This window comes from Chiloscyllium plagiosum, chromosome 20, assembly GCF_004010195.1.
Source record: "Chiloscyllium plagiosum isolate BGI_BamShark_2017 chromosome 20, ASM401019v2, whole genome shotgun sequence".
NCBI lineage: Eukaryota > Metazoa > Chordata > Chondrichthyes > Orectolobiformes > Hemiscylliidae > Chiloscyllium > Chiloscyllium plagiosum.
In genome coordinates, this window is record NC_057729.1 from 23,706,626 (window position 1) to 23,732,956 (window position 26,331).

At 39.7% G+C, this 26,331-nt stretch overlaps 1 protein-coding gene across 1 annotated transcript in view; it reads left to right on the forward strand.

Moving 5' to 3' along the window:
- LOC122560076 (cadherin-4-like) overlaps positions 1-26,331 on the forward strand; it is a 668,379-nt gene that overhangs the window by 54,620 nt on the left and 587,428 nt on the right. The gene's annotated exons all lie outside the window — the stretch shown is intronic.

Here is a 26,331-nt window from a genome sequence, read left to right on the forward strand (position 1 = left end):
ACTTGTCAATCTTAATGTTTGACAAAATTTTCAGCTCATCAGCTTCCTCTATCTCTATCCACTTCAGCATGCATACCTGCTCATCAAAGGTTTCATTCACTACAAAGTTTGTTTCTTTCGTAAAGACAGAAGCAAAAAACTCATTTAGGGCTTCCCCTACCTCCTCAGACTCCAATTCCCTATGCTATTCCTGATTGGCCCTACTCTTTCTTTGACCATTCTCTTATTCCTCACAGAAGTGTAATTCCTCACATTAGAAGATAAAACAGCACAGCACAGTACTGGCCCATGATGTTGCACCAAGCATTTATCTTAATCTCAGATCAACCTAACCTAAACACCCCTCAATTTACTGCCAGCCACGTGCTTGTCGAGCAGTCGCTTAAATGTTCCTCATGTCTCAGACTCTATTACCACTGCTGGCAGTGCATTCCACTCTCTACGTAAAGAACCTACCTCTGACATCTCCTCTATACCTTCCTCTAATCACCTTAAAATTATGACCTCTTGTGACAGCCACTTCTGCGCTGTGGAAAAGTCCGTGGCTATCTCCTCCTATCTATGCCTCTCATTAACTTGTTCACCTCTATCAAGTCACCTCTCTTCCTTCTCTCCAGATTAAAAAGTCTGAGCTCATTCAACATTTCTTCGTAAAATAAGCCCTCCAATCCAGGCAGCTTCCTGGTAAATCTCCTCTGCACCCTCTCTAAATCCTCTCTTATCCCTCTCTTATCCTTCCTATAATGGAGCAACCAGAACCAGACACTATATTCCAAGTGTGGCCTAACTAGGGTTTTATAGAGCTGTAGCAAAACCTCACGGCTCAAACTCAATCCTCCTGTTAATGAAAGCCAAAACACTATATGCCTTACCACCCAAGTTGATCGGATTGTTAACTTTTGAGGGGTCTATGTCCATGAACCCCAAGATCCCGCTGTTCCTCCAAACTGCTAAGAATACTGTCTTTAACCCTGTATTCAGCATTCAAATTCGACCTTCCAAAATGAATCACTTTGCATTTATCCAGGTTGAACTCCTTCTGCCACTTCTCAGCCCAGGTCTGCATCCTGTCAATGTCATGTTGTAGCGTGCAACAGCCCTGCAACTATCTACAACACCACTGACCTTTGTGTTATCTTCATCCAAGACCTTCATCAATTTGACTCGTCACATCTTCAAAGAACTCAATAAGCCTTGTGAGGCATGACCTGCCCCTCCCAAAGCCATGCTGACTTTTTAAAAACCAAACTGTTTTTTCCAAATAGTCATAAATCCAATTTCTCAGAATCCTTTCCAGTACCTTCCAGATGTAAGACTGACTGGTCTGTAATTCCCAGGGATTTTCCTATTCACTTTCCTGACCAGAGAAACAACATTTGCCTTTCTCAATCAGCCAGTACTACTCTTGTGGAGAGTGAGAATGCAAACATCATCGCCAACAGTCTCATTTCTCACTTCCTGTAGTAACCTTGGATATATCTGGTCCGGCCCTGGGGACTTATCTATTTTGATGCTTCTCAGAATTTCCAGCACATCCACTTCCTTAATATCAATCTGTTCAAGCCTATTAACCTGGTCTACAGTGTTCTCACTATCAAAAGATCCCTGTTTCTAGTTAATACTGAAGCAAAAAACTCATTTAGGACTGCCTCTTTAGACTCCAGACACGAGTTCCCTCCACTATCCCTGATCGGCCCTACCCTCTCTGATCATTCTGTTATTCCTCACATACGTGTTCAATGCTTATGGATTTTCCCTAATCCTTCCCACAAAGGCTTTTTCGTGCTCCCTTCTAGCTCACCTCAGTCCATTTTTGAACTCTTTCCTAGCTACCCTATAATGCTCTAAAGCCTTGCTAGATCTTTGCTTTCTCAACCTTTAAGTAAGCTTCCTCCTTCCTTTTGAAGAGAAGCTCCTCTGCTCAAGGGTCCTTCACCTTGCCATTCCTTGCCTGTCTCATAGTGAGACAAATTTATCCACCACTCGCAACAAGTGGTCATTAAACAGCCTCCAAATTTGTTGTCCCTTTTCTCTAGAACAATTGTTCCCAATTTATACTCCACAGCTCCTGTCTAGTAGCAATATAATTTCCTCTCCCCCCAATTAAATAACTTTCCATACTGTCTGCTGCTATCTCTCTCTATGGCTATGGTAAAGGTGAGGCATGTGTGGTCACTGTCACCAAAATGCTCTTCCACTGAGAGATTTGACAGCTGACCTGGTTCATTGGCTCGCACCAAATCCAATATGGCCTCCTCCCTAGTCAACCTATCTACCTCCTGGACACACCTAACAAAATCTGTTCCATCCAGACCGTCTGCACTAAGGAGGTTCCCATCAATATTGGGGAAGTTGAAGTCGCCCATTACAGCAACTCTATTACATCTGCACCTTTCCAAGATCTGCTGTCCAAAATCTGTTCTTCCATCTCTTTGCCATTATTTGGGTCTTTAGAAAACACCTAATAAAGTGACTACTCCTTTCCAGTTACTGACCTCCACCCACACTGACTGACTATGTAGACAAACCCTCCTCAACAACCTTTTATGCAGCTGTGATGCATCTCTGATTAACAGTGCTACTCTCCCCTCCTCTTTTATTTCCCCCCCCCCCAAATTCTGGTTCTTTATAAATAATCTAAACCCTGGAACACCCAGCAACCATTCCTGCCTCTGAAATCCATGTTTCTGTTATGGTCACAACATTGTAGTTCCAAGTACTGATCCATGCTCTAAGTTCATCACTCTTCTTCCTGACACACCTTTGAAACAGACACACTTTAACCCATCCTATTGCCCTATCAACTGTGTATCCTTCCTGACAGACTTTCTGCATTCTATTTCTGCCTGTTCAACAACTACTCTCTCCTCTGATTTGTAGCTCTGGTTCCCATCCTGCTGCCAAACTAGTTCAAACCCTCCTGAAGTGCTCTAACAAATCTCCCACCCAGGATGTTGGTGCCTTCCAGTTCAAGTGCAACCCGTACTTCACGTACAGGTCCCACCTTCCCCAGAAGGTACCCCAATGATCTACGTATCTCACCAGCACGTGGCACCAGCAGTAATCCTCAAGTTACTACTCTGCTCCTACTGCCTTTTAACTTCTAATTTAACTCCCTGAAATCACTTTTTAGATCCTCATCCCTTTTCCTGGCTATGTCATTGGTGTCAATGTGCACCACAACTTCTGGCTGTTCACCCTCCCCCTTCAGAATCTAGTTGATCAGAGACATCCCAGACCCTGGCACCTGGGAGGCAACATACCTACCCGGCCACTGTGGCTTTCCCCAGTAGGTCATTCACCCCCCCCCCCCCAAACAGTATGTAAACGGTATTATTGAGGGGAATGGCCACAGAGGATCCCTGCACTGTCTGCCCGTTCCCTGACTGTAACCCACCTACCTTTTTCCTGTACCTGGGGTTGACCACCTCCCTGTAACTCTTCTCAATTACTCCCTCAACCTCCTGAATGATCTGAAGTTCATCCAGCTCCAGTTCCCTAATGTGGTTTCCAAGGAGCTGGAGTTGGGTACACTGCCCACAGATGAAATCAGTGGGGACACTAATGGTGACCCTTACCCCTCTCATATTACAGGAAGACCATGCAACTGCCCTAACTATATCCATTCCCACTGTTCCAAATTCCCAAAGAGACTATTGAAACAACTAATAACCTGACCGAACCTTTCTCTTTGGTTGGAGGAGGAGGATGGTGGAGAAACTATCTAAGCAGTGTTTCGGGTAAAGCAACCACTCGAACATATTACCCCACGTACTCAGCAGACCTGTGTCAGCTCCTGCTCAGCGTGCACTCCACCTATTCTCGAGACAAGTTATTAAAGGATTGATTTACCTTCCCGGCAGTCCCCCAGTTCTTGCTCTAACCACTCTGCTGCTGCCGCAAAAATAGAGTTCTTTGTGTTTATTTGCCTTTTTTAAAATCTTATTGCACTTGATTTCCAGTCAGGTACATATAGTAACCATTCCTGTCCCTGTAAAATCATGTCTCCGTTGTGGTCACAACATCGTAGTTCCAAGTACTGATCCATGCTCTAAGTTCATCACTCTTATTCCTGACACACCTTGCATTGAAACAGACACACTATAACCCATCCCTTTGCCCTACCAACTTTGCATCCTTCACGACAGACATCTGGTTTGATCCCTGTTTTTCATATTTTATGTTATCATTGTTTTCTAGATTTTCCCATACCATTGCACGTCATCTTTAGTTTCTAACAGTACCTTCTTTATTTGAATTAAAGAGCAGTATTGAAATTAGATTAAGCACCACCTCTGAATTTTACCCCTGTTTATCTTTGGATAATTGAATGATCCTATTATTTCTATAAACTTTTCTCACTAATGTGTCCACACTCCCCTTCTACCATGTCACTTCCTCTGCAATAATTTATAAAATATTTTTTGCTGATTAACCAGTCTCTTTATTTACCCTAAAATACTAGACTTTTGGTAGTATTCTTCAGGTTCCTGGTGTATGGGATCCTCAATTAACACTGCGATGCTCCTTTTATGTTCCCCCTTTTGCTCTATCCAAAGCTGATTTTTGAGGGATAGGGCAGTGCTATTTGAGAGTTGCAGTATGCATACCTAGATGGCACTGTTTTCAACATCTCAATTGAATTAAGTTGGAGAACAGAGAGGACAATGATCTCTCTCTCTCTCTCTCTCTCTCTCTCTCTCTCTAGGACATGCATTATTCTTCCAACCTTTGATCCAAACAGAGATTAATTTGTTTTTTTTATAATGTGAATCCATAGTTATCACCTTTTTATTAATAGTTAATGAGGCACAGTTTGTCCATCTTGTCGTCTTGGACACCTGGACTGAGTCAATGCAGACTAATGAATGAGTATCTTTCTCACTGTTATAAAAGGCTATGATGAAGATTGCAGAGGAGAAAATTCACACTAAGGTTAAGGAAGTTATTCTTCTGGGTTTGGAATTAAGGAATGTGATTGGGAAACGGTAGGTTAAATGTAAATTTTACTTTTGTGTTGCTAATTTATTTTTGAAAGGGCCTAGAATAGAATAGATGCCTAAAGCACAACAATGTTCTGTTTTCAACCTGATGTTATTGTACCAAATAAATACAAAACCTTGAGGCTTTCAAATTATTATCAAAGTTAAATTAATTCACAAAACTGCTGGTTGTATGTTTAGGGGATGGATGTTGCAAATTCTCTTTTGAGTTTCTTATTATTTAACAAGATGTTACATTTTGAAGCAGCAGAATTTGTTTTTTGTACATTAATCAAACAAATTTCTTCAATGTTTCTGTTTGCATCAAGATTTCCATTTGATGGATGCGAATGGAAATAATCTGTTGTAATTCTCTACTTGCAATCAAGTTTCTCATCTGAATCATGCGTGCATTTGTCTATTCTTGAGCTGTAGAATCAAATGTTCTACTGTCCTCCAGTCATATGTTTCCTAATGTACTTATATATTCAAATGGTGCTCTAACTCTTAAAATGATGGTCGGTACAGTAGAAATAATACAATAGGAGCACAATATTGTTGCAATTTAGTAAATCTTTTATTTTGATTTTACTCTGTCTGCTTCACCCTCCCCAAGCCTCCATTGTATTGGATCAGTATCAGAGAGTTCACATTGCAATGGGAGTTAAACCCACTGATGAAGTAAATCAGAGAAAGAAAACCAGCTGTTCTGTATTGTAGCACATCAAATGCTTGCACTAATGAACTGCCAAGTGTTCTTTTACATTGGTCCCAGGTTGATATTTTAACAGATATGATCTTTCTTTCAAAACATGAAAATTAACATCTTCAACTATACTGGTGGTTTTTAAAATATTAATTGTTTTGATGTGCACATATATAGTGTTTTTTTCTGCTTTTGTTAGAAGATTGCATTGTTTATCCACTGTTTCATCTGTAGTTGTTTTTTTAAATTGTGGCATAATTGAAAATATTTTAGCAACTAACCAATTGGCCTTTTGATCAAATAGGTGAATGCAACTAGAAAAAACTAAATGACACAACTTTGCTAACTGGAACAAGTTACTGATACTTCCTTCCCATTCTGCTATCATCATGAGCTTAGATTTTTTTCGGTTGAAAAATCTGTCTTTAAAAAATACCATCTTTGATGCATTGAAGATTTAGATTTTGAATTGCTTGTGGCAAGCACAACTATTATTTCCATTTTTAGGACTCTGGAATAATGAATTAGTCAATGCTAGATCTATGTTTGACTTTGGTAGGAAGAATCGGAAGTCACCCTGTTATTTAAATGGAAATGCAGCACAGTGGCATCTGGGTTTCCGTGTACGTGAAAAACACAAAGGTAGTTTGCAAGTGCAGCAAGTAATGAATAAAGCAAATTGAATTTTAATAATTACTATTCGGAGATTGAAAATTTAAAAAGAGAAATGTCTCGTTACAATGGTACGGGGTATTGATGAGTCTGCACCTTGAGTAGTGTGTGCCATTTTTGTGCCCATATTTAAAAAGGATATATTGGTATTGGAGGAGGCAGTTCAGCTGATTCCTGGGATGAAGGGGCTGATTTATCAAGAATGGCTAACAAGTTAAACTTTTATTCATTAAGGTTTAAGGAGAAGGAGGGGGCAATCTTAGTTAAACCCAAAACCTTGAGGGTACTTAACAGGGTGGGTGTTAAGATGATGATTCCACTCAGGAGAGAATCTTGAAATAAGACATGCTTACCGAATAATGGGAAAGCTCATTTAAAGCTGAGCTGGGAAGCAACTGCTACTTCTCCCAGGGAGTGCAGTGTGGTTGGAATTCTCTGGTAGAATTTTTTGCTTTTACTTTGAAATATCGAGGAGTTGAGGGCTCTGAGGAACTCTTACAAAATAAGAATTGAAGCCACGGGTGGATCTATCGTGATCTTATTGAATGATAGAGCTGACTTGAGGGGCACAATGGTCCATATTTCTTATGTTGCCTTTGCAAGTGAATATGCTAACTTTTTTTTTTAGATTAGATTACTTACAGTGTGGAAACAGGCCCTTCGGCCCAACAAGTCCACACCGACCAAGATGATGATTCCACTCAGGAGAGAATCTTGAAATAAGACATGCTTACCGAATAATGGGAAAGCTCATTTAAAGCTGAGCTGGGAAGCAACTGCTACTTCTCCCAGGGAGTGCAGTGTGGTTGGAATTCTCTGGTAGAATTTTTTGCTTTTACTTTGAAATATCGAGGAGTTGAGGGCTCTGAGGAACTCTTACAAAATAAGAATTGAAGCCACGGGTGGATCTATCGTGATCTTATTGAATGATAGAGCTGACTTGAGGGGCACAATGGTCCATATTTCTTATGTTGCCTTTGCAAGTGAATATGCTAACTTGTCCTGTCCTCGCCACACTCTGATGAACATAATTTAACTTTGAGTATTTGCTCTTACTTTGCTGTTTCACTCAGTATTTCATACAACTTTCTGCCTTTTGATCTCTTCTTTCTGTGGGATTGCTTAAAATATCAATGGATTTGTTCCTGACGTAAAGTGTAATGGTCCAATCTAGCTCAACATACTGAATATCTGTTCACATCAACCAATTGATAATATTTGTCTGAAAATTGCCAAATCTGCAAGGAAAAATCATTTGTAAAACTAATATGCCAGTTTATAATGGGACTGTGTATCTTAAGAGGTGCCTTATCGAAGAAATGCTGCCAATATTCACCTGAAAGGTAGAGGAACGCAATGTGGAGTTTGACAGTACCTTTGCCATCGACATTTAAGCATCATCAGGACATTGCAAAGCAATAAACTATATTAAAATTACATCAGTACATGCTTTTTTAGTCAAAAGTCATAGATTATCCAAAAAGGAGTCGGAAGTGAATGTGAAATGATTTATTGAGCAGTTTATGAAGAATAAAATCAGTTTAGATGGGAGGTATAACTAATTGGATGAGAAATAACACATATAGCCCATCAAAGGTGAAAGCAACTTCTCAATCCTGGAATTTGGAGGGATAGATGTATCCAGTTTCTCTGAAGGTGGCCATCTTGTGTTTGTCTGTTGGCAGCTGCCTTTTGTCTTTATGATCCTTGTCAGGATGAGTAGACAGAGGCATTAAAATCTATTTTACACTCCGTGTCTACCAGGTAAGGACTGCTTCCTCAACCTCCAGGCCTCCAATAACATTCTTTCTTTATTTCTGGGTATCAGTTATTTTCAATATAACAATCATTTTCTTGAATAGCTCTGAGCAATGACTAAAGGGAGGACACTCCTCCCTGCCTGACACTCCTCTATCGTTAGAGGATACCCAGGCACCATAACCATGAGAACCATGAATACTATAAATTAGAAACAAAAACAAATTGCTGGAAAAGCTCAGCAGGTCTGGCAGCATCTGTGAAGAGGAATCAGAGTTAGCATTTTGGGTCACTGGACCTGAAATGCTAACTCTGATTTCTCTTCACAGATGCTGCCAGAGCTGCTGAGCTTTTCCAGCAATTTGTTTTTGTGACCACAACAATAACAGCAGCATTTTCCTTGGCTATTATCTTTGTTTTACCTCCGCTTCAGACTGTACAGACTGCTAGTGTTTTTCAGATCTTTCTGTCAGATGGCTTCATTGTGCCTACTAATTCTATAAGAATTCTGTAATATTCTGGCAAGTAACATTTTTTGTACTATCAGCAAACTAATGACAAGGTAATCAATTTCTAGGCTCACTGCAGGTGGAATGGTGACCAGAATATCATGCAGTCTTTAGTCATTTTTGAAAGTGTTTATGAGCAGGGAGACAGAGCCTTGATTTAGAGACCTAACTGAATATATCCCTTGGATAAAACAGTACTTGGAATATGCAAGCATACAAAACTGAAGCAGAAATACCCCAACTGGCCCCTTGAGCTTGTGATGCTATTCAATATTCCCATGGCTGATGTGTTTTTGCATTGCACATTCCAGTCTCTCCCTCATTTTAACTTTGAGAACCCTGCCTAACCCGAATCTATCCTCCTCTGTTTTAAAAGTATTCAAGGCAGAATGTTACAAATTCACACAACCCTTACAGATGAAGAAAAATTCTCCTCATCTGAGTCCTCAGACGGCAATCCCTAATTTTAAAACTCTGCTCTTGGTTATAGACTGATTCACAAGAGGAAATTTTCTTCTTACGACCACCTTGTCAAAACCTTTTAGAATCCTATAGCAATTCAAGCACGTCACTTGTCATTCTTCCAAATTTTGGTGGAAGCAAGCCCAGCTTGTCTTGCCTATCCTCAGAGACAATCTGCCTACTTCAGATATCAATTTAGTAAACTACCTCAGACCCACTTCCGAGACATTTACATGCTTCCTTAAAAAAGAGACCAAAACTGCACATAATAATTAAGATGTGGTATCATCAATGGCCTGTGTGCGAAAGCACAAGATCCTACTTTAATGTTCAATTCCTCTCTTAGTAACAGCATCTCATTAGCCACCTTAATTATGGCTGTACCTGCACATTCACTTCCTTGTGACTTATCCACCAGAAAATCTGTCTTACCCTTCATCAGAATTCTGCAATCATCCTCCATTTTAGTAACTTTTTTTGTTCTTTGTGCCAAAGGGAGCACTTCACATTTTTTGTCATTATACTACATCTTAGTTAGACACAAAACATGACTGCAGATGCTGGAATCCCAAAACACCTGAAGAAGGATCATACCTGAAATGTCAACTTCTCTACCTGCTGATGCTGCCTGGCCTGCTGCATTCTTCTAACCTTGAGCGTTCTTATTATACCATATCTGCCAGAATTTTGTCATCCACTTCATCTATCCATATCTGTTTGTAACTTCCATGTTTTTTTTAAACTGAAATATAACTATAAATTGTGAATTGAAGTCTTTGATTTGAACCTACAGCCTCTGGGTCAGATAACAATGCTACCAACTGAGTGAAGCTGAAACTCCATTTTAAAATGTTACTATTTACTTTAGACTGTAATACTTGTTCAACAAGAAAGTTTTGAGAATGTTTGTAGCTAGTTTTGAGGTTCTGGATGTAGGTTACCTCACTGAGCTGAAAGGTTTGTTTTCAGACATTTCGTCACCATACGAGGTAACCAAGGATTCCTGAAGACCATCAAAGACACCAAGATGGAAGAGGATGAAATAATGGTCTCTTTTGTTGTAACAGCCCTGTTCACATCCATCGACATCAACCTGGCCAAAGAAACACTGACTACATTATTAGAAAAACCAGTGACACATAGACCAAACACCACCAACTTAATCAGCAAGGACAATATCGTCAAGCTAGTGGACCTATGCCTTGCCTCCCACTTCACCTTCATCAACAAAATCTACATCCAAACTAATGGAACACCTTGGGATCTCTGATATCAGGGCTCTTAGCAGAGGCAGTAATGCAGAGACTTGAACAAACAGCTCTGTCAACCATCCATCCCAAACTTTTGGTCCATTATGTGGATGATACCTTTGTCATCACTAAATAAAACAAATTAGAGCAAACCTTCAAGACCATCAATAATAATCTTACTGGGATAAAATTCACTAAAGAGGAGGAAAACAACAACAAACTACCATTCCTAGATGTCGCAGTAGAGAGAACAGACAATCGGCAACTTCAAACCAGTGTCCACAGGAAAATAACACATACGGACTAAATGTGTTACTAAAGAAGCAATCATCCCAACATCCACAAGCGAAGCTGCATTAGAACATTATTTCGATGAGTCACCGCACACTGCAGCACAGAGGAACTACAAAGAGCAGAGGAAAATCATCTATACATTGTATTCAAAAAGCATGGGAACGCAATCCGCTGATTTCTGAGCAACAAAACCAGATGAGGACAAAACATGTCCAGAACCCTAGCTACTCTCCACTACATCAAAGACATCTTGGAAATGACTGCCAGACAACTCAGACCGCTTGGCATCATGGTAGCCCACAAACCCACCAACACACTAAAACAGCAGCTAATGAATTTGAAAGATCATATACAGACAACAAATAAAACTAATGTAATTTACAAAATACCTTGCAAGAACTGTGACAAACAGGCAGAAAACTAGCCACCAGGATATATGAACATCAACTTGCCACAAAAAGACATGACCCACTCTCACTAATATCCTTAGTTACAGATGAGGAAGGACATCACTTCAATTGGGACAACACATCCATCCTAGGACAAGCCAAACAAAGACATGCATGAGAATTCCTAGAAGCATGGCACTCCATCCGGAACTCGATCAACAAACACGCTGACTTGGATCCAATTTACTACCCCCTGAGGAAAAAGAACAGGAAAAGACATCACCATAGGAAATGTCACCACAGGAAATGACATCACCAACCCTAGGAAACTCAAACATATAAATAGAAAGCGGGCTACACCACCGTTGCTTCATTCGAAGGCTCATTGAATAAAAATATTGAGACCTTATGCAAAGTTTGAGGATGGCAACTCAGTGAATCTGAAATAGGAAGTAATGAACAGATAGGAGTCAATTACATTGTTTTGAATTGAATTTTGAGTCCATACCTGAAAACTTGCTGTGACTGACCAACATTCCAAAATGTCGAATTCTATTCCTTCAAATATCCAGAATAAAGATTGTGCATCACTGCAGCTTTTGCAACTTATACGGAAACTTTTGTAATTTTTTTTACTTACACTAATTAATTCAGGAAATGGTTCATATAAAACTGACCTCAAGCAAAGAGAGATTTAATTTATAATTGATTGGCATTTTGTAAAAACTTTCTGTGTAAGCTTTACAGTAAATAGTTTTCTGTTATAAGTTGGGTTAGTAGTTAAGGTGTACAAGCTTTTGAAATTATTTTGAGCTGTCTGAATTTTGAAAGTAGTTGTTACTACAACATGGCTGAATTCTAACTTCACAGGCCAAGTGGATTTCAAGTGCAGCAGGCAGGCTTTTTAAAAAAAAAACTTCTGATATATTAGAAATCTGTCAAATTGTGTCTTTAATTCAAAAGCTTTCATTAGTGTGCAGGAGGTCCATGTGAAACAGGTGGGTCTGACATTTATGTATGTTGCAAGGTAATTGTATTCCATCTTCACATCTGAGTAAAATAGTTGTGAAGGATTTTGAAAGAGTCAATGTTCATGTTATATTGGCTCCACCCATTCTGATGTCATATACAGTGTGTGTGGAGATAAGGAGTTCTATTCTAGCTATTGGAGGGAGCTAATGTATCTGTATCAGCTCCCTCTGGTCCGAGTAATTATGCATGACTAATTATTGTTTTACTTCTTGCAGTCATGCAATGAAGTTCTGGTTATCTAAGAACAAAATATTTTCTGTAGATACTGTATTGTGGTATATTCCCTACCAGTAATCACTAGGCCCAAGACAGAACACAGGAAATTTAATGGTAGTGGACCACTTCAACCGACACTTACTTAGTGGTCATCTGAGAAAATATCACAGCAATTTCCTGGCTTCTTGAAACTGACCAGGTTGAAAAAGGTGAATAGACAATTAGAATTAACAAGACAGAGAAGTTGATAATAAAGCTGTTAAATACCTAGAAATGACAGCACTTCCTTACCCAAGTGAAAGGTTTTTTTGTTCTTAGGACTTGTTCTGAGCTTGAGCTTTCACTGGTTGGAAGGAGAATTCCAATGCTAAATGGTAGAGTGTGGGGAAGGAGGTAGTATTGAGGGGTTAACATTTACGCTCTTAATTTTGGTTTTTGTCCCTGCTTCTAGTCCTCACTAGAATACTGGAGTTGTTTGTGGAACTTTCGGCTTCTAATGAAATACAGGAGCAGCAGTTTCCTTCTCCTTAACCATCTGCTACTCTAGTGGGCAGAGAGGACAAGCAGCTATAGCTCACAGCAGGTGGTACCGCTGAGCACATGGTCTATATACAGAAGATTAAATATCAGACATGACTGAGCACTATTGCCTCAGGAGGCTCAAGACTTTCATGTCAGATTGCTGCTGACATGTTGTGGCCTTCTGGGGAAAAAAGACTTCCTGCCAACTGGGCCATGATGAACACATTGCCAGTGACCATCAAGTTCAGCACAGCCTCAGGTTTCTTCACTTCCAATCCTTTGGGGTCTGCAGGGGACATTTGTTGAATTTCACAATCTGGTGCTAATAAGTGTGTCTGGGGTGATAATTTGCAGTTACTTGTCTGCATTTTTACCACTCACAAGGCCAGTCAAACTGAGAGTCCTCAGATTGTCAGCATAAGTTGGATCCCCAAGTTTCTGGCTCAGTTTTTATGATTTGGTGACCGTCCTAGGATTCCTGTAGTCAGGCTGGAACAGACTGCAGGGGTGTGATCATTGTACCCACTTGTTCTAACTGTTTGGAAAGCCCCACATGTCATTAAAAAACAAATCTGCTGTGGGTAAGTTTAAAAAGTCACACACATGAGATGCTGAAGCCAGCAGGTTTCCAATATGCTTCTGGCCTCCCCTGTTAAGAGTGAGTGGGAAAGTTAAAACTCATCCCACAATCTTTTGCATTTAGCTTTAACTACTGGAGCAAGAATAGCACCCAAACGAGAGTCTTTGGTATCACATAACACCAGTGATATGTACAACCATGTTCTGTACAAAGTGCAATATTTTCCTGTTCTAATTGTATATTGTAAATATGCTTGATTATATTGTATTGTGTATAATCATTGAGCAATAATTGGTAATATTTAGATTTGCAAATGTAGCAAATTAGCTTGGAGTTTAGTGCCTATAGTTACATCAATACACATCCTATGAACAGGACTGGATGAAAAACCCATGTATTTCTTAAGTGGTATTAGTTGAAGTTGGATCTTAGCCAGATTCCATGCCTGTTTTCAGTGTGGAATCTTTTAATATCTAATGGATTCTTGGAACAGACAGAGTATCCATCTAACATCTCAACTGATGTAAGGAAATGTTACATCATGAGTACAAAAGGACTGAACATTAATATACTGGAATCCTTTTTATAAAGTTTAAACCCACAGTTCTCTGATTTTGAGGCAAGAATACTGTAACTGATTAATATTGATCATATTCATGCTAGTCAAAGCAATCCAATAGCAATAAGGGGCTGCGACCTTTGTTCCAAGTTTAGAGAAATTGTTGAAAATTAAAATCTGTGCCTTGTATATACATAAAGCGTTCTGCAGAAAACCCTGTATTTTTGTCATGATTTGGAGATGCCGGTGTTGGACTGGGGTGTACAAAGTTAAAAATCACACAACACCAGGTTATAGTCCAACAGGTTAATTGGAAGCACACTAGCTTTCGGAGCGACGCTCCTTCATCAGGTGATTGTGTCACCACACAATCACCTGATGAAGGAGCGTCGCTCCGAAAGCTAGTGTGCTTCCAATTAAATCTGTTGGACTATAACCTAGTGTTGTGTGATTTTTAACTTTGTATTTTTGTCTACATTATGACCTGTGAGACCCTAATTAATCCTTGCTTTATCCCGCAGAATTCAAAATTGTGGTTATCTTGATCAGAACTTGTTATTCCCGAGAGTGGGAAGATGGTTGGTTTTAAGGTTGTGAGAAACTAACTTAAAGGTGTAACTGTTTGGTTTTCATGTTTTTAGAGCAGATGATCAGCAACTAATTTGTGGGATTTCATTTAAAAACAGAACATCTGAAGTAAACTGATGTGGTTTTAATCTGTGCACACATTCACCATGGTTGTCTGTGGGAAATGAATGAAAACAGTGACCATTTGGAAGACTGAAAAGAATTGGAAGAATCTGCTTTAATTTGAGTCATGAAAACCATAGATAACTTGATCAAGTGGTAGGTGGCTATGCTATGCTTTGCTCAATTTAGCATGGGTATTGTGAATGCTTCTGGTACACATATGGTTTATTTTTCCCCCTCGTTCTACACACACGTGAAAATCACTTGTTGAAAGTAGAAATTCTCTTGAGCTAATGGTTTTACCTCTGCACAGCTGCATGAAACATAGCTGCACTCTAAATGAGCTTCTTGTCACTTTGATGGCCATAGTGGATCAGTTCGACACACTTTGAGTGGACTTTAGCATGACTGAAGCCATCTATTTGTTGGGGGTTGGGAAGCCTGTGCCGTAGATTTACAAGTTAACTGCTACAGTTGCATTGACGTTTCTGTGAAAAGATTTCTTAGGGCTACAAAACTTTCAAGAAAATATTTTCTTGAAGTTTTATTTTACATCTGTTATAAGACAACATCAGCTCGTCGTGTGATAGTTCATTGAAATGTTAAAAATGTTGGAGAAACTCAGCAGGTCTTGCAGAATCTGTGGAGAGAGAATTAATGTTGTGCTTCCAATAACACACACTTTCCTTTTGGAACATGATTTCAAGTACATGATTTCAAAATTTACCACTTTTCTGACAGAGTTTTTATTTATGATGCACGGGGACAGGAAAAAAAAAATCAGATGAAATGTTTGTGTTTTTAACACCATTTAAATACCAGACCATGATAGTAACATTCAGATTACAGTTACTCAGTGGCAACTTATTTTCCATCAAAATTGAAATCAATATTAGTAACTGATTGCAATCAATAGAAGTTCAACCTAGCTGTTTCCATACATTCCACTATTTCCTCAATATGGCTGCTTACACACCTCTCTCCTACAATAAATTGATGTGCATGTGTTATATTATCTTTTTTTATCTGACATCAGGTAAAGGATAGAAATCAAGGAAGCAGTTATTTGCAAATGTGATAAACCAATGTATGTTGTTTTGAAAAGTAGAAACACTAATGAAGGAAAAACCTAGACTTGTTTCCTGCATTATCATTTTCACTTTGAAGGAAAGGTCAAGTCAAGTATATGCTACATGTCATTTACTACTTTATGCTGGTTTTGCGAATATATATTTATTCCAAGGAAGTGGTTCTTTCTAGGAACAAGGTTAGTTAGCGTTTGTTGCACTTATGGTGGTGCCAATAAATCTATTTCTTGGTTGAACCTTTGGTCCATATGGAGATGGTTCTCCCATAGTGCAGTTATGTAAGGAACCAGTAACAGAATCATCAATTTCCTAGCTAACATACACTGTGACTTGGAACTTGGCAGTGGTGTTCCAGTGGATCTGCAGCATATATCTTGTATGTGATCAAGATTCTAAGTTGTAGACTGTATTTACTGCAGCATCATCACACCATTAATGAACAGACTAAATGCTTTCAATTGGTGAGGTGCTAGTCAGTGATCTGCCTTGTCCTAGATGGTTTCAAAAGTCTTCAATGTTGTTGGAATCATATCTAACAGGCACTTTCAAACACTTTTCACTGTACTCTTGCACTCAGGTACACATGACAATAAAATCTTATCTAATCTTTTATTTATGAAGTACCATTGATCTAATAAGATATCATAGTTGCTTTTTAGGAGCATCATAAAGCAATAACTGATACCACTCATGTATGCCAAAAGATTAGTCAAACGGTTAATGTTAAGATTATCTTCAAGATAAGCCTTTACCAATTATCAGATTTTCCATATACTTTATAGCCAATTAAGACTTTCTTTAAAAGTTTTGGTCAATGTTAGAACTTCAGCAGCCAATTTATGTACTGGAAATTCCTACAAGAAAATTCTAGCACTCATGTCTTCTCTGAAATAGTGCCCTCCGATTTTGAGCCCATCTGAGAGGATAAGTGGGGCTTCAGTTTAACATGTCATCAGAAAGATACTATGAAGAGCTCAGGGTTGGATGACTAATGATATCTTGGAGTGATGTAGGAGTTAGAGATCAGAAAATATTTGGATACAGGTCTTTACATGAAGTTCATAAGCAGCAGTGTGCCAAAATTGGAGGATGTAGTGTTAAACTCGCCCAAATGCACCATTTAAACTACGTAGAACATAGAACATTACAGCACAGTACAGGCCCTTCAATGTTGCGCTAACCTGTGGAACTAATCTGAAGCCCATCTAACCTACACTATTCCATTCTTGTCCATGTGCCTATCCAATGACCATTTAAATGCCCTTAAAGTCAGCAAGTCTACTACTTGAAGCTGCCTTTTTTTTATTTTGTGGGATACAGGCTTAGCTGACAAAAACAGAATCTTTTGCTCATCCCAAATTGTCCTTCAGAAGCCTGTGGTGAACCATCTTGAACGATGGGATCCCATCTGGTGCAGTCAGTGTTGTGTTAGGGAGAGAGTTTAGGGATTTTGATTTAGTGAAGTGAGAGAACAATAATATACTTTCCAGTCTGGATGGTGTGTGATTTGAAGGGGAGCTTGCAATTGTCATGTTCTCCATGCATCTGTTGCGCTTGTCCTAAGATAACAGTTGCAAGTTTGGAAGGTGCTGTCAAAGGATCATTGATAGGTGCTGGAATGCATTTTGTATATTGTATATGGTACAACCACTGTGTCAGGAGGTGGTGATAATGTTTAAATTGATAAACAAATTGCCAATCTCAGACTTTTGTCCGAGACTGTCTTACGCTGCTTGTTTTGTTGGAATTGTAGTCAGCCAGGCAAGTGAAGCGTGTGCTATTTAAACCCCTGCCTCCTTCTTATGCATTGTAGACAGGCTCTGGGGACATGGAAGGTGAGTTGGTCACTGAAGAATCATGATGTTGATATTAAGGGATATAGTTATGGTTATATCATTGAGTGTCAATGGAAGATGTTTGGAATCTCTCTTGCTGGAGATGATTGTCTGACAATTGTATTGTAAGTGTTACTTGTGAGGTCAGGTATTCTCAAGGTATTGTTAAGATGCTACGTAAACTCTTCTTAATTTAAAGCCAGCAACCCAAAGGATTTATCCCGTGCAGTAATCTGTGAAAATTTGATAAACCAAGAACTATTTAAAGTAAAAATTAACAACTTTATTTCTTAAAGTAAAGTAGAGAAAAATTAACTAACAACTATTTACAATTCCTTACTCTAACCTATCTGTTACCTTCCCTTCTACAATACTAGTCTGATAAAACTCCCAATTAAGGTTTACAAAATAAAACTTCTTATCTCAAAACCAGGCAGCTTTCATTTTCTCTGAATTCCAATCGTCTTTTCTTCTTAGGGATTTCTGCTTCACAGGTTACTGATTGATAAAGGTACCTTTTTAAGAGAGCTATTTATCAGACAGTCTTTTTACATGCTGGGGATTGGCAGTTCTCCTCTCAACTGTTTAATTTCCCCCCAGTTTTATACACTCAAAGCATTGGATTGTGTCATTGGCCTTTAAGATTGTCAGTATACTCAATTCAAACTGGATTGGAGTTTTGGTACTTTTTTTTGGGGGGGGGGGGTATAATTCAAATCTGTTTTGTCATTTCCAAGTAACCAGGTAATCGAGTTGTTTGACCAAATGTTAAATTACATTTCTTTTCAGAACACTTGGTTCTGTCAGGTAGTTCTGTTGCTTTTAACTCTCAAAGGTACAGTACACCCACATCTTCATAACAGTATTGCTGCATATTTTAGCTGACTTTGCTTTCATATCTGTGCAACACTCAATGCCAATCATCAGTGAACACACTCACTTCTGACCTAATGATAGAAGGATTGGCGGCACGGTGGCACAGTGGTTAGCACTGCTGCCTCACAGCGCCTGAGACCCGGGTTCAATTCCCGCCTCAGGCGACTGACTGTGTGGAGTTTGCACGTTCTCCCCGAGTTTGCACGTTCTCCCCGGTTTCCTCCCACAGTCCAAAAGATGTGCAGGGTCAGGTGAATTGGCCATGCTAAATTGCTTAGCTGACTTTGCTTTCATATCTGTGCAACACACAATGCCAATCATCAGTGAACACACTCACTTCTGACCTAATGATAGAAGGATGGTTATTGCTGAGGTGGCTGAAGATAGGAGTTCTTCAGGCGCTAGTAATGTCCTGGGACTGAGCTGGATTGAGGAGTAACAACACAACTATCATCTTCAGTGCCAGATATGACTCCAACCAGTAGAGCGATCCCCTCTCCCCAACCCCCACACCTGGCCTCATTCCTATTGCCAAAACCATGTCACCTTTGAGCATTATCCTTTTTGCTCAGTTTCCTCACATTTTTAGCTAATAGTTATCAGGAGAGAATTAATAGTAGAAGAAAGAAGACGGAGGAGAAAGGACACAGATGGCATTGAAAGACCAAGGTTAGACATGCACAGAATGTATTCCTTATGGAGCCGGGTCTTAGAGTTATCTTGAGAAATGCTCACTCATGCAATTGCTAAGTACTCTCTACTACATTCCTGACTTGTGGCCCTGTAAGTGATGGCAAGGCTTTGGGGAATTAGAAGGTTTGTCACTTGCCATAGAATACTCAGCCTCTGACCCACATTTTGAATCACACTATTTACATGACTGGTCCAGTTAAGATTCTGACACAAATCCCTAGATATCACAAAGAATTCAGTTAAAGTTCCATGGCTGACCTCTGTGTCCCTTTGTGCTTGTGCAGAGCGAAGTAATGAAGCATGTATTATCCTACAGCAAGGAAATGGGAGTAGCAAAGACTTTATGGCTATAGAAGCCAGGCCAATTCACAATCCTCTGTAAGTCCTCCAGAAGTTGGAACCTACTCAAATAGTGCTCCAATAACAGTAATGTCAGCACCATAATTAAAGCTATTCCCAGAGTGCCCTTTGTGAGACATACTGATTTATCTATTGAGTAAGTAATTTATTTAGTTCTCCAGCAGAGACCAGAATATTAAGATTCCACAAGACTCCACTCATTTATCAATGGTACGTTTAAACTGTATATGAAGCTTTATGCCCTTTGTTGCCTGAATGCAAAGCCATTCTTTGGCTTCTGTTTAAAAAGGCAACATCAGTTGTAGTTAGCCATCTGAAGTTCCATTAAAGCTGGACCATGTCCATGTTTTTGCAAGCAGTAACATTCATTTGAAATAACCACTTTCTGGAGACCAAACTTCAACATTTCAGAGCTGGATAAGACCTGAAAATAGAGTCCGATCCTAGTTTTATCTGGTTTCTGTCCAGTCAATCCTTTTCAACTCCAGAGGAGAATTTTCACCACTACTGATCCCACAGTCAAGAGTGCATCAAAAAATTTCCTTGACTGTGACTATTTTCATTGATTTTGATGCCTGTTTGGTATTTTCCCTTTCTTTCAATCAAAAATTGATTTAAAAAACAATTGTGCTGGAGGTCTACTTAATTGCTCGTAAATTAATTTTCAGAAGACGTCTGGACCACTTTTAAGTTGGTGTGCAGATCCAATGTGATCATAGGTCCTAGATAAGCCATCATACAAAAACCATTTCAATGTTTACTCAGTCGAAATAAAGACCACTTTATGAAACCTTGACCTGTTGCTTTCCCCACAAAAAAAATTTCAGAATAGAAATACACTGCGCAACCTAAAAGAATATTGTAGTTCTACAACACGAACATTATTCTATGTACATTTATGTAAGTTGGAAACATTCCCGTAATGATCAGCTGGCTGACATTTTATCAAGTGGATCACAATTGGAAGCAGAGGGCATAGTGTGATCTGAGCATGAAGCAAGCATTGACATACTGGAAATGCATAGGATCTGATAAAGGATTTGACACACCAGATGTCAATAATCTGTCCTTTCCACTTTTGCGATGTTGCACCATCTGCTGCATTTTAGAACGATTTGAGTTTTTCTTTATTTCCAGCACCTGGAGTTTTAATTGTTGATTTCTGGTGTTTAGGAACTTAGAATAAAAGCGAATTAATTTTTGGAACCAACATGATATGTTTAAGATTAGAGTCCTGCATCAAGCTTTGGGGAGTTGATGACCCAGTGGTATTGTTGCGAGATTTTTAATCTGAAGACCCAGGTAATGTTTTGGGGACCCATCTTCAAATCCTGCCATGGAAGATGGTGGAATTTAAATTAAGAGTCTAATAACCGTGAATCGCAGTGTCGATTGTTGGAAAAGCCCATCTGGTCCCCCACAAACAAGCATTTCAGAATAGAAAACCCCATCTGGTTCGTGAATGTCCTCAGGAAGGAAAATGCCAACCTTACCTGTTCTGACTCCAGACCCATAGCAATGAGGTTGACGCTTAACTGCCCTAGGGGATGGGCCAAAATTCTAGCCTAGCCAGCGATGCCTTCTTCCCAAGACTGTATGAAAGAGCTTGCTGTTTTATTTTTTGATACATCAGCATGCGGTTCAATGTGCTGAACCACTTCAGGTTATTTGACAGCTTTTATTTTCCTACGTTCTATCTGAATGGTAATTGTTTCTAATTTTTTTAAACCCTTTTTTCCTTTACCTGGTAACTTGACCATTTTTAGATTGTACTGTATTGAAAAGGTTAACAAATCATACATAAAATATATATTACCAAGTCTTGAACTACAGTGATGGTTAAAAACATTCAGCAGCATCTTGTAAAGCTAGTCAGATAAAGGATCTGAATTGAGCAGGATCATGAGTTTGGTGTTAAGGTGGTATTTAGTGGGGAATTAAGGGCGGATTGTGTTTTCTGTTGCTTGCTGACAGGAACCTATTATTAATATATCGGCATGTAATAAATGCTCATCAAAAATCAACTTTGCTAAACTAAATTAATTTTTGCAATCGGGTATGCAGCAAAAGAGAACACCTGCCTTCAGATCCACAATTAGTTAAAGGTTAGGTGTAATAGGTTAAGGTTGTCTTTCTCGTGGATATGGACTGAGCGGGAGCTTCTTTTCTTGTCTGGGGAGCTTTGCTAAACCAACAGAGAGGAGATATTGCATGCAAAAGAAGAACAAAGAGTGAGGGAGGGAGGTGGGAAAGAGAAATAGGTCGTGGTTGTCTGACTGACCGAAGGAGGGAGGTATTAGCCTGCTGAAAGCTGATGGGAGACAGGGAAGACTGGATTACACAGGAAGCAGCACAATATTATGTTAAGATTGTCTAGTGCATTTGCCTACAGGTAGACAAACATGACTGTGGCAAGTACATTGGTCATAAAGGGCAAGGGAATGGTAAAATCCTGAGTGTCAAAGATAACAGGGAAGCTAATAGATATTCCAGGGGAGGGACAGGTGTAGATTTTGGATGACAATTGGAAGGTCAATCTAGTATGTGGAGTGCTGATTAGTAACAATGGGAGATTTAACAATGGGAGATTTAACAATGGTTAAGGGTGATGGGGGAAGTGGTCAAGGATTTAAGGAAAGCAGTGCAAGAGAGATTAAAGGAGGGATAGTCAGAGGTGACTGAAGAACGGCATAGCGTAAGTCCAGGGTAACTCTTAGTGTCCATGGACATAATTGCAACGGCATGAAGAGTACTCTGTAATGCCCAAGGATGGGTTGCCCACAGTGGAATAGATGGAAGCTAGGGTTTGGCTGATAATAAATTATTGGACTCCCCACTGGTATGAGTGTGTGGAATAGGAGGGACATGTTTCAAGATCACTGCCTTTTATAAACTGTTCACCTGAGATAGATGAAATGGGTCAAGTGCAGCCTGTGCCTCTACTTGCAACTGCAGAGAAAGCCGACAGAGAATGACTCTGACTCTGGGCCAGGCACAGCAACAGCCAAAACATCAAGGAGTGCCAGCAAAGGGTCAGGCAACTCAGGATGCTGGGAGCTAGGGGCGAGTGCATTGTTCAGTATTGGCAGATATTTGAACAGTGGACTCCAACTTGTTTAAGCACGATATTCTTGTGTTGAATTTGTGCTACCGAAGACTGACCCTGAAGAAAAGAAAATAGTATAAATGGTTTGCTTTTGTGCTGTATATATCTTAAACTGAGTTTATATAATTATTCATTTTGTCCTCTATTCACTAGCTCTCAATCTGACCTGTATTGTACATTATCTACCAGGCCTTGAGGCTTGAGACTGCTAGGAGTATAAAGTCCATCACATTTGTATCTGTAATGTGGATCTGATACTTGAACTTGATTACCTTCATTTGGGCATACGCTGTATGAGTCAAAGTAAGATTGAACGTTTAAAGATAGAGGATGATGGGAGCACAAATAATAGTTCAACCCATCGAATCATCTGTTCGCCCATTCAGTATGATTGTGGCTGATCGTCCAACTCAGTACCTGTTCTTGTTTTCTCCCCATATTATTTGATCCTTTTAGCCTAAGAACTATATCCAAGTGCTTGTTGAAAACATTCAACATTTTGTCCTCCACTGTTTTCTGTGGTGGACAACTCCACAGGATCACCACTCTTTGGGTGAAAACCATTTCCTCACATCTCAGTCCTAAAGGCTTTGTATCCTTTGATTGTGACCCTGGTCTAGACTCAATTGTTACTGAGTACATCACACCTGCATTTACCCTATCTTGACCTGTTTAGAATTTTATAGGTTTCCCCCTTACTCTAAACTCTCTAGTGAATCAAGTCCTAACTGGTCACAGGCTAGCCATCCCAAGAATTCATCCAGAACTTTGATCTGACTTTCTCCTCAACATCCTTGCTACTTATTATCTCCATAACAATCCAACTGCTTTAAAAACCAAAAACCTGATGGAATTTGGTAGCCAATCTACCAAAGATTAGAGTGATGTTGGAAAAGCACAACAGGTCAGACAGCACCCGTGAAGCAGGGAAATCGATGTTTCGGGCAAAAACCCTTCATCAGGAATGAAGGGCTTTTGCCTGAATCATCATTTTTCCTGCTCCTCGGATGTTGCCCGACCTGCTGTGCTTTTCCAGCACCGTTCTAATCTTGACTCTAATCTCCAGCATCCGCAGTACCCACTTCCACCTAATCAACCTACCAAAGTCTACTTGGAGAATTAAAATTGAGACAGACATGATGATTTGCTCCAATACCTTTAATTCTTGAAACTGTTTGAATTCCTCTTAGCTATTTCAGCTATGCATAGAAATTTTCAAAGGTTGGAAGCATTTCTTTTTTTTTTAGCATTTTCTCCAAACTTAGCACTTTATTTTGTTATTGAGGGGACCAGAGACCCAATTTCAATTAGAATGCATTCACAACAATGATCATACATGTTTAGTCTCTGTCCTTACCGTGCAGTCACAACTGAGCTTGTTCAGTTTCGACATTGTCTATAAGAAACCCAAAGTCAAACAAACACACAATCTGATAGCTAACTGTGCACTTCATTCCTTGACTTAAGAAAAGTGACAATTTTTCAAGCATCACATTCATAAATTCTTCCCTTCACTGCCTCACATCAGAACAGAAGATTAGTTCACCATGGGCAGCATCACGTTCATTGAATAAGAATTTAAACAAGCAGTGCTGAAGGGCTCTTCCTCAAATTGAGTTTAGAATCTTAACTTTCCTTACAGGAGAAATATCCATACCTTGTGGATATTCTGGTGGATTATACAGTGGTAGTTGACAAACGAGGGAAAATCCAGATGACTTCTGTAAAATGCCATACTGCTTGCATTTCCACTGGTATACCATACTGGTATGTGACAAAAGCCAGTTTCTTGATTGGGAATGTTTTTAAGTACATCTCTTTTCAATTTGTTGCAGTTATCCTTGCCCTTGTTCTCTCTCAGAAGCAAAAGTGTACGAAGATCTTCTGTAGTTCTGTAGTTGCTATGTCCTTAAAAGCCATGCATGCAAAAGCAATCAGCTGTTGGTCATGGTGATGAATTCATCCACTGCAATGAGCAGCTTTCAGTCCTTGAAGCCCTGCTGTAGTTACTGATGGTCTCTGGACAAAGGTTCCACTCATCTCACTGCTGTGGAAGCCCAAATTGGTATATTCTGGATTGTCACTATTATTTTTCCTTTGTTCTTCAAGTCTTTGAATAAAGAGTCAATGGCCACTGTCACTGCTTCTTTAATTACTTCACCATCTGCAAATGATTTATTGTGTTTTGCTAGAAGATGACAAATGTGAAATGATTCAGTGCAGGCATTACCTTTTTACTGGTTTAGAAGAATATGACTGAACTTTCAAAATGGCCTTCAACTCATCAATTGATTTTGTCCAGAGTATGATGTTCAAGGGAAAGCTATCCACGAGTTACTGTTGACTGTTGTGTGGTGGGGTACCAAATTCCCCTTTTTACTTGCCAATATGCCTAGGAGACACAAGGCAAAAGCTTTTATCTTTTACAGTTATGAATAGAATTGTGTAGATAAGTTGCTTTCTTTTTAGATGGTCCACATCCATCCCTCCTTATCACTGCTTCACCTTGTGGTTCATGATGTCACTATGTTGCTGCTGGTCACACTTCAGGGCTGTCGCTGGATCCACATCTCGGAAGCATCCAGAATGTCACTGGCTACTTTCAGCTTTGGAGACACAGGCGATCACTTGTGTGGTCACAATTTGTTTCTGGTCCCTGGTCTGCTTGTGCTGCTCAGATATTGGATGTAGAATGCAGCAGTGTTCTCAGAAAATTTTCTCTTCCTCCTCCAACCTATTAAATAAGCAGCTTAAGAGAAAGAGTATATTTGTACAGAGAACAAGCACAGGAGTGGGACTCGCCAAGCTGCCCTTGCAAAGAATTACATGGATATTGTCTTTCTAGTACAGTAACATATTGGGCTTCCCAGTAGATTTTTGTTTTTATTGCCAATATAAAACTTCCAATGGCGGTCCACCTGAAACATGATGCCACAGTTGGCAAGGACTGTTTTTTGGCATGCACTTACTTTAGCCGTGTGGCTTCTGGGAGTGGAAGATCAATGTTTGTGTGGTTAGGGAACGTGGGCAAACAGTAATATTGACTGTCGGAGATTCTTCAATCCAAATGGTGTAGACTACGGTATTATAAAGTGCTGGATGCAGTATAACTAGCTGCAGATGTCCAAGAAGCAACGTTAGAGACAACTGTGAATGTCATTAGCTTCTATCTCTCACCTTTTTTATGTCCCCTCGGAATTGGGAGGAAATCAATGCCAATCATTTTAAAAGTCACCATGCTATTGAATTTCTATGTCAACTGGTCCTTCCAGGGCTTGACTGGATAGTGTGACCTCTCTGGGTTCACTGTTCACTAAAGCATCAGAGAAGTCACCAATCCCAATTTAAAAAAAAACAGTGGCCTGGAGAGTCCTACAGCGAGAATTGTGGGTTTTCCTCCCATCATTGGATTGCCACAGTCAAAGGGAATAATTAGCTGTACACCTGCTGAGAACTCCTGGGAACAGCCATCAACATTTATAAGAAGGGCCTGTGCCCGAAACGTCGAATCTCCTGTTCTCTGGATGCTGCCTGACCTGCTGTGCTGTTCCAGCAATAAAGTTTCAACATTTATAAACCCAGACAACTTTCAGTCTGCACACAATGTGGTTGGTCTGTGATCACTCAATACAAACCCTTCAGGTGTATAACTGCTATCAAGGGATCAGTCATGATTCTTTCATCTTTCCTGAAGAAGGGCTTATGCCCGAAACGTCGATTCTCCTGTTCCCTGGATGCTGCCTGACCTGCGC